This window comes from Macrobrachium rosenbergii, chromosome 24 (genome assembly GCF_040412425.1).
Source record: "Macrobrachium rosenbergii isolate ZJJX-2024 chromosome 24, ASM4041242v1, whole genome shotgun sequence".
Taxonomy (NCBI): domain Eukaryota; kingdom Metazoa; phylum Arthropoda; class Malacostraca; order Decapoda; family Palaemonidae; genus Macrobrachium; species Macrobrachium rosenbergii.
The window spans coordinates 23,736,804-23,753,044 of record NC_089764.1 but is presented as its reverse complement, the minus strand read 5'-3'; positions in this window follow the sequence as shown (position 1 = coordinate 23,753,044).

Genomic DNA, 16,241 nt, shown 5'->3' with positions numbered 1-16,241 from the left:
GTATGTATATGTATATGTATATGTATGTGTATATATATTTATTTATATCAACAACGTAATAAACATTCACCCACTAAATTAAATGAAAACTAATATAAAAAAGATGGAAAAAATGGAAACTGACAGTTTAGATAAATCTGGATGAATAAAAAAAAAATTATAATAGTGAAGTATAATCAAATTTTTCACAATGATTTTACAAAAAGGCTCTCTTGACTTCTTAAGAAGTGAATTACAATTTCTACCTAAGAAATCTCACAACTAACTCAAGTTCATTATAAAATCTTGCTTATATTGTACTCTGCAAGTGAAGAAAGTCATCTTAGAATGGTCAGTAATCTGGTCACAAATATCAAAGAATATAATTACCATCAACAAATTAGTGATTATTATTATTAAAGATAATAATAGACAGAGAGAGAGAGAGAGAGAGAGAGAGAGAGAGAGAGAGAGAGAGAGAGAGAGAGAGAGAGAGAGAGAGAGATAATAGACATGGGAAAGAGAGAGAAGAGAGAGAAACTTATTTTTAGAGAGAGAGAGAGAGAGAGAGAGAGAGAGAGAGAGAGAGAGAGAGAGAGATAATACTGAACTTTATTTTTCCTCCAGGAGACATGCAGAGAGAGAAAGAGAGAGAATACTGAAACTTATTTTTACTTCAAGAGAGAGAGAGAGAGAGAGAGAGAGAGAGAGAGAGAGAGAGAGAGAGAGAGAGAGAGAGAGAGAGAGAGAGAGAGAGAGAGAGAGAGATATAATCTTGAACTTCATCCTTACTCCTGAGACATATATATATATATATATATAGAGAGAGAGAGAGAGAGAGAGAGAGAGAGAGAGAGAGAGAGAGAGAGAGAGAGAGAGAGAGAGAGAGTAATTGGGGAGAGAAGTGAACTGGTACCCAAGAATAATTTTATGAAATATGACAACCCAATGAAAATTCACACATCAAAGGGAACCGCAAGACCGTGCAGGGTTCAAATGAGTATTTGGTCTTTAGCTCTTCTAAACTCTGAGGGTAAAAGCAGAGGACGATATATATATATATATATATATATATATATATATATATATATATATATATATATATATATATATATATATATATATATTTCTGACCTGTGATGTCTATGCTGTTTTAATATTTTGACTTTGGTTAATCAAATTATTTTAATGTACTAACTTATGCATTGCAGTGTAGTTCCATTTTATTTATTTGTGTACGTGTAGAAAAGATCTCCGTGAATTATCATCATTTGATTGATGCAACTACAAAAAAGGGGGCGGGGTGAACGTTGTGTGCTCCATCTCTGGCTAGGTGACCGTCTAGAGTTACACAAGTCGTGATGGTCACATGCCTGTTTGATGTACAAGGTGTCACTAAACATAAATAGCCTTACAACCACTTCCACTGAGGACTGAAAATTTGGACATGTGAAACTCACATCAATTATAATTCGCTTTACGAAAACATACAAACACATATATTCCAGAGTCTCAGTCACTTGATATCCTATCCCATTCCATCTTCAGGTCTTGAAAAACTAATAAAAAAAAAAATCAATCTTTTCGACTTCGTGAAAAATTGTAATCTAATATTACACCCAACTTCATTATAAAAGTTTTTGGCAAGTCCATAAAAAGGTGTCTTTTAATGACTTTATCCACTCGATTAACTTGGCTGAGAGAGAGAGAGAGAGAGAGAGAGAGAGAGAGAGAGAGAGAGAGAGAGAGAGAGAGAGAGAGAGAGAGTCACTGAAGCTCGAATGAATCTATGGACTGACACTGAACTCTGAGAGAGAGAGAGAGAGAGAGAGTTTTCTGAGCTCCAGAGTTTATCACATCTATGCAATGACACTGAAGCTCTTCAGTGTTTCTCTGAGAGAGAGAGAGAGAGAGAGAGAGAGAGAGAGAGAGAGAGATATCACTGAAGCTCGAATGAATCTATGGACTGACACTGAATTCGGCTCTTCAGTGTTTCTCTGGAGAGAGAGAGAGAGAGAGAGAGAGAGAGAGAGAATCATCGGAGCTCGAACGAATTTATGAAATGATTCTGATTTCTGTTCTCCAGTGTTTATCGACGAGTTCTTTGTTGTTCAGTTCTCGCAGTTCACCGGCGTTATTGAAGAACTTTTCCTTCCATCGTTCGCGGTCCGATAATGATTAATCGTCGTTATTTGATTCCCGCAGACGATCAACGCGAGGGACTGACAAGGGACAGATTAATTACAAACTTTCCCTCCTCCCTTTTCGTAGACGACTTAACTCTTTCGGACTTCATAAACGAAAAATGAAAATTATGAGATAAAAAAAAAAAGAATATTCTCATCGATGGTCGTTTTGATCGATCTAAATTATCTATTTCTCGCGTATTTAATTTTTATCTTTGCCGTTCTCATTATCGGCCTCTCTCTCTCTCTCTCTCTCTCTCTCTCTTATTGCTTTGTATATGTCTTCCTTGTCACCGTCGTTCCTGGCTTCATATTATGTCTTTTTTTATTTATTATTTTGTTTTTCTTCAATGTTGCCAATCAATGATCATTAAATTCTTCCACTTTCTTAAATTACCTTTCATTTTCTGAATTTCAATCCATTTTCTCTTTCATTTTCAAACTATTATCATTCCAACAACAACTTTCTCTCTCTCTCTCTCTCTCTCTCTCTCTCTCTCCTTTGATTACACTTCTTTTAGCCAATTCTCCTTTCTTAAATCAGTTCTTTTTAATTTTCTCATTTTTTCTTATTTTCAAACCAGTCTCATTCCGAAAACAGGCCGCCCCCTCTCTCTCTCTCTCTCTCTCTCTCTCTCTCTCTCTCTCTCTCTCTCTCTCTCTCTCTCCTTTGATTACACCTCTTTCAGCCAATTCTCCTTTCTTCAATCAGTTCTCTTTTTGTCTTCGATCTTGTAATTTTCGCTTGCACCGAATCCAAACCCGGTATTTCTTCTTCTCCAAATTTCCCGACCGCACCGCAATCACCTCTCCCTCCGAGATCCGTCCTTCCGTAATAATTTTCAATATCATTCAATTGTTCTGCCGTTGTAACAGATCCTTCTAATAACCTATTATCATGTCGCCACGCACCAGCGACCGCAGTTGTTTTGTGGCTCTCCCTTTGTTGCGTTTGACTCTTTCTCTTCCCTTCTATAGAAGAGATAGAAAGAGACAAAGAAGGAATAATTAGAGAAGTTTGTACTGCTTCTGACGGCGGGTTTCGATGTTCTCCGCACTCACTGTTCTGATTATTGTCATTGTGGTTGTTGTCTGTCGCTTTCATCTTGAGGAAATTTAATTTTTTTTTTTTTTTGGGTGGGTGGGTGCGTGTCTGCGTGCGTGTGTCTTCACGAAGACACGCAGGAAGAAAGTCAGTGGAATCATTTGACTCTTTCCTTTTGATTTTTTTTTTTTTTTGTCGTGGACGTGCATATGCATATATGTGTGCTTGTGCGTGCTTGCGTGTGTGCACGCGCGTGCCTTTACAAAGACTAAGAGAAACAATTCTAGTGGACTTATTTAACATGAATTATTCGATTGGTTTTCCTGGATGACGAAATTATTGGACGCATTTCATTTGTTGTTTCAAGTTGATGAATGACAACACAATCATATCCCAAACGGACAGAACAATAATTAAAGAGTAAGTTTAAACATTAATGATCACTGAAGCAACTACATGGTTCATATAAAGGCAATTGAAGGTGAAGTTGAAGACACTGTGCCGGAAACTGTAGAGTTCAGTGTTTACTTCAAACACCACAAATAACAACTATTTATTTATTCCGAGGATGATACATTATTTACCGCTCTTAAAATATTGACTGAAGAAAACAAGATTGGCAATGTTTTTTGCTTTTGTCGAGGATATACACAATTTCAAAACTTTTGCATTTCTTATGATTTATTGTTGGTTACCTTTAAATCACATTGTTCATGTAGATGCACTGAAATATGTGGTTTGTTTATGTATTCGCTTTTTTGGTGCCTCAATGCATGGGACGCCATAAAAATTATCATCTCATCGGTGGTCTAAATTTAAAATGACAAATTGATGGATTTAAAAACTTTGATTAAAAAATACCTATTATTAATATTATTATTATTATTATATAATTATTATTATTATTATTTAAGCAAATGGATGTTACAGACTTAAAATGCACACACAAACAAAGGTGTTCCAGACATCTTCTAAAAAAAACATAACAGACACCTCACACGTCTCGACTGTCGACCTAACCGCGCAACGTCTCCTCGCTGCTGGGAGGAAAGGTGCTGGTGACTGGTATAATACATGCACAAACAAACGCTACCGGGGTCTAAGTGATGACAGGCAGGGCAGCCAAATCAAAGCCCTTCAAAAGAAGGCATCGTGCTTACCCCATACAAATGGGAAGAGCACGTGAAAAGAATGATTATTATTATTATTATTATTATTATTATTATTATTATTATTATTATTATTATTATTATAAGCTTCACTACCATGGTAAAAACCGCTCTGATATATAAATAAATATTTATACTTTGTAAAATATGAATTTACACATACATCAATGCGGATTTTTTAACCATTATTTTTATTATTATTATATTATTAAAACCCCAGCAACTACCACGACGCTGTAAAGTGGCTAACCATATGACCGACCGTGAAATTGATTTTCCCACGGAATCCTCGTCCTAAAAAGACCTCTATATGTGACATCCCTCGTTCAGCACCAAATGGGAAGGCAGATCTTGTGTATCTGTGGGAGTGTGATGGAGTCTGTGGGAGTGGACTCGAGTCTGTGGGGAGTGTGATCGAGTCTTTGTGAATGGGAGTGACGGGGTCATTTATCAAAATACTGACTGGTGTCTGAGAGGGTTATTATTGAGCGTCCCATAATATTTTGTTTGCGCAGATCCACGCGTGAACGCATGAGGGGGGATGGGTTCCTATAGTCTGTCTATGTTACCTAACCGTGCACGTAATTTTCATTTGAAGCGCATCGGGATTTGGCGTTTCCTATCTAGCGTGGATGATACAGAATACGGAGTCCCATTCAGTGTGGATGATACAGAATACAGAGTCCCATTCCGTGTGGATGATACAGAATACAGAGTCTCATTCAGTGTGGATGATACAGAATACAGAGTTCCATTCCGTGTGGATGATACAGAATACAGAGTCTCATTCAGTGTGGATGATACAGAATACAGTCCTAGGTACATACTACAGTCGTCAGTGTGCATGATACAGCATACAGAGTCCTAGATACAGAATACAGTCCTAGATACAGAATACAGTCCCATCCAGTGTGGATGCTACAGCATACAGAGTCCTAGATACACAATACAGAGTCCTGAATGCAGAATGCAGTCCTATCCAGTGTGGATGATGCAGCATACAGTCCTAGACACAGACTAGAGTACTATCCAATGTGGATGGTACAGAATACAGTCCTATTCAGTTTGGATGATACAGAATACAGAGTCCTATCAAGTGTGGATGACACAGGATACAGTTTCTCATTCAGTGTGGATGATACAGAATACAGAATCCTAGTCAATGGGGATGACAAAGAATACATAGTCCTATTCGGTCTGGATGACACAGAATACGGTGTCTCATTCAGTGTGGATGATAAAGAATACAGAATCCTAGTCAATGTTGATGATACAAAATACAGTCCTATTCACTGTGGATGACACAGAATACAGTGTCTCATTCAGTGTGGATTATACAAAATACAAAATCCTACAGAATCTAGTCAATGTGGATAATACAAAATACAAAGCCCTATTCAGTGTGGATGACACAGAATACAGAGTCCTGTTCAGTGTGGGTGACAGAGTAACTCTGTGGATAAGAAACAAAATACTCTACTTAAGAATAAATCTGAAATCTCTTCATCTTTCGGTTGTTTCCATCAAATACTTTTCCTGCAAAAGTTGGTTTGCAAAAAAAAAAAAAAAAATCATACAATAGACAGTGTTTGGTAACATCGCTGGTAGATGTTACAGTCTCTTAGTATCAATAGTATAAAAATAAAAGATATATTTAGAATGTATCAAATTACAATATATCAAAACAATACCAAGTGAATAGATGGATGTAATTATAGCAGCTTTTAATGATTTCAAATTCCAATATATACATACATATATATATATATATATATATATATATATATATATATATATATATATATATATATATATATATATATATATACACAAATATCTAAATATATATATACTGTACATATATATATATATATATATATATATATATATATATATATATATATATATATATACATACAAGTATATAAAATAATTAATATTTATATTTATATAAATGTTTTCAACCGGAGGTAGGCATGAGAAGCTTTGTCATAGGAAAATTCCGTAAACAAATAATGAAAAAATGTTAAAGTGGACTGCCCATACTGATATTTAATTTTTGTGGAGAGTAATTCTCACTATATTTCAACATTATCGGATCCAAACAATTCAGTAAATTCAACCGATGTTTACGTATGATATGACTATATCTACTGAACTTATCAAAATGTATTCATTCATTACTTTTATGAACAAGGCATTTTATTCTTAAAATTTTTTGTACCTTACGCTGCATGTTTACCTTTGACTTTTGCATGCCAATTACTGGTAACTTTGGTGTTTTTAGCAATCATATCAATGGCTCATTTTAACACATCGTACTTTGTTCTGCGTGTATATTTCATTTAAAATAAATTTTTTTTATGTAATTTGAATGAATAAATCTGCAGAGGAAACGTGTCGTGCTAAAACTGTTTGGGAGTATTAAACTATTCTCCTCGAATCTGTGTTTTACTCTTTACATTAAATTACAGTACAACATGGAACTCTGCAGCTATGTGCTCGACTGTTTCATAGCCTTTTAATCTATTTGTAATTATGAATTTACGTACGAACGCACGCACGCACGCAAGCAAGCGCGCACATACACACACATATATATATGTGTATAAATATATAAATATATATATATATATATATATATATATATATATATATGCGTAAAACTTACACGGGAACTTTGATACATACTGTAAAAGTTCACGAGGCATGAGTTCATGTTAATTATGAAGGGGAGAGAGAGAGAGAGAGAGAGAGAGAGAGAGAGAGAGAGAGAGAGAGAGAGAGAGAGAGAGAGGTTGGCGTTGGGCAGGAAATCTCTGTAAGGAGATTTTTCGCCTACCAGTTTTGACAATGATATATGCCCCCTCTCTCTCTCTCTCTCTCTCTCTCTCTCTCTCTCTCTCTCTCCTGTCGGTAAAAAGCAAGAAGTTTTTCCATAACTCAATTTCGACGGTTCTCTTGATGTCTTGTTGTTCCATTCTGACTCGGTCTGAAAGTTAAGACCAAAGTTAAGAATAAGAAGTGAATGTAAAGACAGGTAAATTGGAAGATAACTTCCGGTCAAGTTGAGTTTGAGAGGAAGAGAAAGACAATTTGGAATCCTTCGTTTTCTGAGGCCGTCTTTTGAGCGTGAAAAACAATCAGTACTCAGAGTACTGCTACGTCAGATGCATTTTAATTTATCAGCCAATCAGGTTTCAACGTTTGAGTGAGGGCAATTCCTCCGTCGGAGCAAGAGCCCGTGCTGGCATAAAGTCGTCTTAAAATGGCCAGCAAGAGGGGGTGACAGGTATCTTCACCAAGCCTCGTCTTCTAAAACGAAAAAAAAATTCTTTACGCTTTATGCATTAGTTACAAAAAATTTTGTATAAAAAATTTTATTAAAGAAAACGGTAAGTTTATTTATTGACACAATAAAATTACCTTTCGCTGACTTATTCACGTCACTCCTTCCAAAAAGATATTGAACAACAAGAAGACAAAATTTTGATGTCTAGATCATCTTTGACATTAAAGCTATCACTCTCCTGTCTATATATTCAATCATTGGCATCATTTCCCTCACACAAATCTTTTAAACACTTAACGGCCTATTTTTTATACCCACACACCTCAACACCTTCACAATGCCTCTCGACTGATTCGACCATTAACTTTTTTAGTTCTATGCATTCCACATACCTCTGAACTTTTAAGTTTTTCATACCAAATACTTTATCCAAAAACTTTTTTTCTTAACATACGTTTTCCACGGTTATTAAGTAACTTTATCTCACTGTCATTCTTGCATTGACCTCAGTCACGTCTGTCAAGGTACAAAGAAAAATTATTCCTCTCATCAATTACTTTGGATCTTTTCCTTCAGCCAGACGTACCTTACAAACCCTGGCCAGTCACTCAAACGCACTACAGCCACCCTAGCGCTAGAAATCCCACCACACACACACACACACATATGTGTATATATATACATACTGTATATATATATACTGTATGTATATGTATAAAATGTTTGTTTCTTTAAATGTGATGGATACAAAGGCACACACATTATACATACATACATACATACATACATACATATATATATACATACATACATATATATATATACATACATATATATATATATATATATATATATATATATATGTATGTATGTATAGGGGAAATTCTTCATTAGCAAAGAAAATTTATATATCTACATAAATTCATGAATTAACCGAAACAACTATAAAGCAGCATAAAATCATAAATAAAACTTATAAGAAACGTCAAGGAGCTCCGCGAAGAACGACTATAAAATGGAGAACTATAAACAGAAAACATCTCAATTATCGGAACATGCTGAGAACATGCTGAGCACAGAGAGAGAGAGAGAGAGAGAGAGAGAGAGAGAGAGAGAGAGAGAGAGAGAGAACTACTCGAAAACTCCAAGAAAATAAAAAACAAGGAAAATCCCTCTGAGCAAACACACAAACAAATACAGAGAAAAGGGGAAGCGACTTGGGGAAGAATAGCACATAAAATTTCAACCGCCCGAAATTTATGTACGTCCATAAAACTTTATGTAAACACTAAATTCTTCGGCAATATTCCCCGAAGGTATAGAGGTTTGAACGCCTGTGTATGTGCTTGTGCATGTATAAAAAAATATTCGTATACAATTATTCCGCACAGATAATTGTGTCTACCAACTTTCTGCTTTTATGGAGTTTGAATATTCGTCAATTTTTTTTTATGAAAAATTGCTTCTAATGATGATAACTTCACTTCCTCCACCGCAGGAAGGTTTTATAATACCACGATGAATTTTTATCCTTTGTATTTGCATTTTCGTAAAAATTGTGAAGGAAATATTGGAATCAAACACCTTTTAATGAAAGAAGAATTCATAAGTCTTAAGTAATAACTGAAAAGCTTCATTTCAACTTCAATAAATATGGATATATTTTACTATGAGACAAAGTAACTCACTAAACAGTTAATGTTTTAAATAATTAACGATTAATGGTTATAAAAAATAATTATCGTAGTGAAAGTAATATGCATACTGTACATTATAATAGTGACTACTTAATGTTGCAGGAACAAAATGGTATATATAAATTCAAAATTAAAATCCAGGGAATACCTGAAAATGGTGTTGGTGATAATTAAAATGTCGAATATATTTTAATGAAGAACGTTTTTACTGAAAATTCTGTTATATATATAAAAAGATTTGAAAACATGGTGCAATTATTTCCAGCTGTTTCAAAAATATTAAACGAATTCCAGGCGGAAACAATTTGTACTCTTTATTGTACATAATTCTGTATTTGTTTACTGCCAAGAAATATATTAAGTATTTTATTATTAGTAGTAATGATAAAAAAAACAGAAAATGCAATAGACCAACAAATACTATTCACACATCTAAAATGAATAAATGAATAAAATTAATGAGAAAATTAGCCTCCAGTTATTCCTAGTCAACGGTTTACGTCCGACACATTCATAATTACCCAGAGACATCTGTAATTAGCCTCTATGATTAGCGCTAACATCTTACACCGCGAAGCTTAAAAACCCAACGCTTAGAGTAAGTTCACTCGGAAGGAAGGCGTAATGGCTCAATAAAGAGTTTTATTTCAACTTAAAAGAGATTTACTGCCGCCATTTCCGAGGTTAAAAAACACCTCTCATGATCGTGCTCTTCACTCGTCTTGAAAAATTTAAAAAAAGAAAAAAAAACTCTTTCAAAACATTTCCTTTTCTTCTTCTTCTTCTTCTTCTTCTTCTTCTTCTTCTTCTTCTTCTTCTTCTTCTTCTTCTTCTTCTTCTTCTTCTTCATTATTGTGATTTACAGAAATTTGTAATGGAGGGTTTCTCGGTGTTAAATATTTGGGATTTGTAAGTTTCTTGTGGACCCAGGTTACATTATTACTTGATTATTAATATAACTATTATTTTTTTTAATTATTATCATTACGCTTACTATAATTAAGACTTTGTTACATAATCAACAAAGTAGGAAGACAACAATTTGAAGAATAATTATAACATTAATATAAACAATTGCAACAATTTTGGCCAGAAATAGTTCATAGAAGAAATGAAAAAAAATAAAATAAACGAGAAAATATTTGTACCTACTGTACATCTTGACTTTCCATAGGAAGAGGTGTTGTGATGCGCTAAGGGTTTCTAAATTTCTTGAAGGTCTAGGTTACAATATTTCCTTATTGTTAACATAATTATTATTCTAACTTTAATTATCATCATTACATATCATCCTCATTAAGAATTCTGCCACATAATCAACAAATGAAAAAGACAATAAGAAGTATAACGACCAGCTAAATCATGAACAATCATAACATCAATAAAAACAACAGCAACAATTTCGGCCGAATAAACAAATTAACAAATAAATACAAGGATATATCTGTATCCACATCTTGACGTATCATAAGATGAGATGCTGTGACGTAGACACAACCCATCAACGTCAAATGACCCTAAACGCTATCTTCATACCATTAGGGCGCGCCGACCTTCTATTGGTCGCCTAGAGGCTAGTAATAACCGATCGTTTAGCGCACTCGAATGTGATTAGACGCTTCTGCCTATATGGTTAGATCTCGGGGGGCCTGACTCCCCTGTCATCGCTGCGGGGCTGATTTCGGTGAAGATGACGAATGCTCCGGGGTTGGCGGGAGTGGGGGAGTTACATTTTGAGTAGGGGGTTACTTCAGGAAGGATGTATTTTTGTGTATGGGGTACATAGGACGGGTATAGGGGACTTATTGTATGGGACTTATTGTAGAGGTTCTGGAAGATATGTGTAGTGGGGGTGTACCGTTATAAGGGATCATTTTAGTGTAAGGGGTTCTGTTGCATGGGTGTGGGGATGTTTAAAGTAAGGGTTCTGGTTTAAAGTAAGGGTACTGGAGAATAGAATATGGGGTTTAACCCTAAGGCCAAGCGCTGGGACCTATGAGGTCATTCAGCGCTGACAGGGAAAATTAAGAGCAGAAAGGTTTGAAAGGTGTGTAACAGGAGGAAAACTTCGCAGTTGCACTATGAAACAAATGATAGGAGAGTGTGGAAAGAAAGATTTAAGAAAGAGAATACGAACGTAGGTGCAATAAAAGGTATGAAAGGGGTTGCAGCTAGGGGCCGAAGGGACGCTGCAGGAAGCCTCAAGTAATGTCTACAATGCACCGCGCAAGGTGCACCGAGGGCACTAACCCCCTCCCCACGGGGTAAAAGGGTCCTGGAGGAAGTCTTGTAAGAGTTCTGGTTTAAGGTAAGGGTACTGGAGGATAGGTAAGGATTCTGGCTTAAGGTAGGGAGTTCTGGTTTAAAGCAAGGGTATTGTAGGGGTGGTTTAAGACATCTGTTTTAACGCAAGAAATTGCGGGAAGAATGTAGGGTCTCCGTTTTATCGTAAAGTACTACGGGATGGTATATGGATCTAATTCACCGTAGGGTATTGCATAGGTGGTTGATTCTTCCCTTAGGCTGATGGGGTTTGGAATTCTCTTCCTTCATCAGACATTTATAAATTTTCTTCTTTTCATAAGGAAGTCTATCGCTTCTTTCATTGTTAAGTTTCATCCTTATTCATTTTTCTCCATTTCCCGTTGCATTCTTTTTTTCTGGCGTATGCATGAAAAGGGCATTTCATTATCCGTCTTATTAGCTCTCTCTCTCTCTCTCTCTCTCTCTCTCTCTCTTATTTATACACACACACATATGTATATATATATATATATATATATATATATATATATATATATATATATATATATATATATATATATATATCTGACTCACATCAGGATCGAACCTAGGTCTATTCACACGTAATTGTGCGTTAATATTTCATATATATACATATATATATATATATATATATATATATATATATATATATATATATATATATATATAATAGATATGTGTGCGTGTATGTGTGTGCCCGTGTGCGCGTGCTCTTTACAAACATAACAAACATCAATCACAAAACAATCCTTTCCAACTCAACGTCATCAGTGTCCCTCTCCAGAGCAATAGCAGATGGCTGTGGATGTCACTCCTAAGCCAATCACTTCAATTGGAAGTACCAATCATCTATATTCATTTGCATTCTTCAGCAGCAGGTGGTATACCCAGATGGAAGGCAATTAGGAGAAGTGCATGCTAATTTGTCATGATAGATTCAGATGGCCGCTGCTTTAAAGCCATCAGCAACGCTCACGCAAGTGCTTGTTTGAACGATTGCTGCATTTTTTCTTTGGCCAGTGTTTATCTGTGGTATTTTCATGATGTTGAACCAATACGTTTCATTTGGAGCACTGGTTTTCATTATGTCTTTACTTTGGTGTTAGAATCTGGTCTAATTTCCAAAACCATATAGTTTATAGGCGGCTCAAAGTCATATACAGACACAGGACACAATAAAAAATACAAATTGCATGTATATAAAAGGGAATATTTTTCAGCTACAACCAAACATGGAAAACAATAATGAAAATACTACAAAGTAGTAGGCTAACAGAAAATATTTTTTTCCCACTTGAGTCCACTTACTGATACAGTGTGCAATATAATTTTGATAAAATGGAATAGTCAACAGCTACTTTCAAATGAATAATAATAATAATAATAATAATAATAATAATAATAATAATAATAATAATAATAATAATAATAATAATAATAATACCTGCGGTGTACCTAGAAGGGAATCGATGTTAGCTAACGTTAATGAATATAGATTGTAGTAGGAGACAGTGAAGATTCTGTAATAGATTTTGACAATCAGAATGATAATTATAACATACGGAAACAAAATAAAGCAGCAAAAAAGAGAACATAGATATATATATATATATATATATATATATATATAGATAATATATATATATATATATATATATATATATATATATATATATATATATATATATATATATATATATATATATATATATATATATATATATATATATATATATATATATATATATATATATATATATATATATATATATATATATATATATATATATATATACATATAAACGTTCCGCATCCCTTCCACGTTCCGCCGTTCCCCTCGTCCTCCACGTTCCGACACGTTCTCAATACCTCGGCCGTGAATTTAATGCTTTTGTGAACTACCTCTCCCCTCGGTGGGTGTCATAATTCAATTCATCTTCCTCTGCGAGATAAATAAAAATCACGGCGTTTTATCTTCCCCTCAGGCTGTGCTTCACTCTCTCTCTCTCTCTCTCTCTCTCTCTTTTTCTCTCTTCCCCTTCTGTCATCGCCCTTGGCTATCTTCCCGTCCCTTATCCCCCCCAACTTCCCGTAAAGTTCTGTCTCTTGACGGTTCATGCATAAGGCATGATTCCATAAAGCTAATTTTTCTTCCTTCATTCTCCCATCAACACCCTTTCGGGTATTCTATTGACTGCACCCTGATTTGACTAAGCTTATTATTTTCGACAGTTCGTGGAGCTAATACTAAACCTTTTTTCATCATACTCTTTTCCACATTTTCTTCTTCGTCTGTTTATCTTCCTCTCTCCTCTCCTTTTTCTTGCATTCGTTAATGTAGTTGTCTTCCAGTTTATAAAATATCCTTTTCCTCTCCTGTTAAACTTAATTTTCACAGTGATTTTAATCTATTATATTTACTTACTTCAACTTTCTTCTAATCTTCGCTTCCTTCTTTTAATTTCTTGTTATTCACCCGTTCGTTCTCATTTCTTGCCATTCCATTCATTCTTTGTATTCTCATCTCTCATACTCAATTTTGGTAAAGGAAAGTAAGTTTTTATTCAGGGTACCGGAGCATATGCATACGTACACACACACACATACATATATACTGTATATATATATATATATATATATATATATATATATATATATATATATATATATATATATATATATATATACGCACTTAATTTTCTATATATACGCAAAAAAATTTAACGATTTTCTCTTGTTAAGGTTTCTTTACTCCTTATGAAGCAAAATTAATCTCTCTCTCTCTCTCTCTCTCTCTCTCTCTCTCTCTCTACCCATCATCAAGCCTTTAATGACCTTAGTTTCCTCGGCGAAGTATAAAAGGAAATTACAGTCATAATGCGTCTTTGTACCATAATGATTCGCGTGAATATCAAGCAATGCGTTATACGCGAAGGTGGGTCATACCCGCTAATTCGCTTAATGCAGAGGATGATGGGAGGAACATGGATAGTTTTAAGTAGTAAAGACTTGATGAAACCTCATGGGAGGGAGGAAAAATGGTGAGGCTTTATTTCTTTGGAAACGACCCATCAGCGTCTTCAAGAATGGACGGTGGGACGTCAGGGAAAACCGAAACAGATTGTGAGATCCAAAGCTTTGAGGCAGATGGAGAGAAGAAGGAGTCACTGAATAGGGGTAATTGTTTTTGGACTGTTTTATGAAAATTTAGTTATAAAGACAAGCTCTGGGTCACTGTCAGCCATTCGGCGTTTAAGACATTGAATAGAGGGAGTTGCAATATCTGGACAGCAAGATGGAAGAAAGGAAGTGGTAATGATGTAAAGTAAAAAGCTAAACAACTGGGACGCTGCAAAGAACCTTTAGTAATGCCTACAGTGCAAAACGTGAGGTGCACTGATGGCACTAAACCTCCCCACCCCCAACAGGGAATAGAGGTTACTGATTTCCGAACAATGAGTGTGGGAAATGTTGGGGTGAAGGGTGTTCTAAGGCCGTCTTCTTGAGTTCAAAGGATCAGTAGCCAAAACAGTACCTGAAGAAATGAGAAAACGACGCCAAAACAATGGAAACGGATACAGAGAAGATGAAAGAACGAAAAGTCAGTAAACACCCAAACTGTTTTTCATTCAATTTTATCATGGAAATAATGAAAACATATGTGTAAATGAAAATAACATGAAAAAAAAATACATTTACCGTATTGCTTTAACAATACAGTGTAGGAATTTCTATTGAAGCCAGTGGCATCATTTGCAGAGACTATCTCTTTATCAAGATTTTGAATCAGCCTATAATTCCTCTTTTTTTTTTCATGTAACCTTCTCAAGAATAAGGAAGACCTATTCAGGCTTCTTTCCATTTACTTATTGTAATCGACGAACCGTTTCCTCTCTTATCAGCGGGGTCTTCAGGACTAAATTACAAACTGACATACACAACATATGTATAAAAGATATACGAGTCTTAAATAGAAAGTGCGAGCGCGACTTAATAATTACAATGGAATGGAATATAACATTTACAGCAAAGGCCAAGCACTGGGACCTATGAGGTCATTCAGCGCTGAAAGGCAAATTGAGAGTAAGAGTAAGAGGAGGAAAAGCTACCATTTGTCGGAGAGGGTGGAAAGAAAGATGGAAGAAAGAATATGAACGGGGGTACAGTAAAAGGAATGATAGGGGTTGCAGCTAGGGGCCGAAGGAAAGCGCTGCACAGAACCTTTAGTAATGCCTACAGTGCACCGAATGAGGTCTTAATAATTATGAAATACAAACAGTAATAAAACACAAACAATTAAAAATTAATTAGAGAAAGCAACTTGAGGAAAATTAATTATGAACCTGAAAACCACAGCGCATAAATCAGCGATGAAGACAAACAGAATAATTGCAACTGTAATGGAGAAAAAACAATTCCGCGTCAGAAAAAAAAAACAACAAACTCCCCACAAATGGACAGAAATAAAAGAATAGAAATATTTCATGAACAAATAAAAAACAAAAACAAAAATAAAAACGCTATAAACAACGAACTGTAATTGCTAACATGGCGGTTCACTTATTTCTCTGAAAAACGTCTCATAGC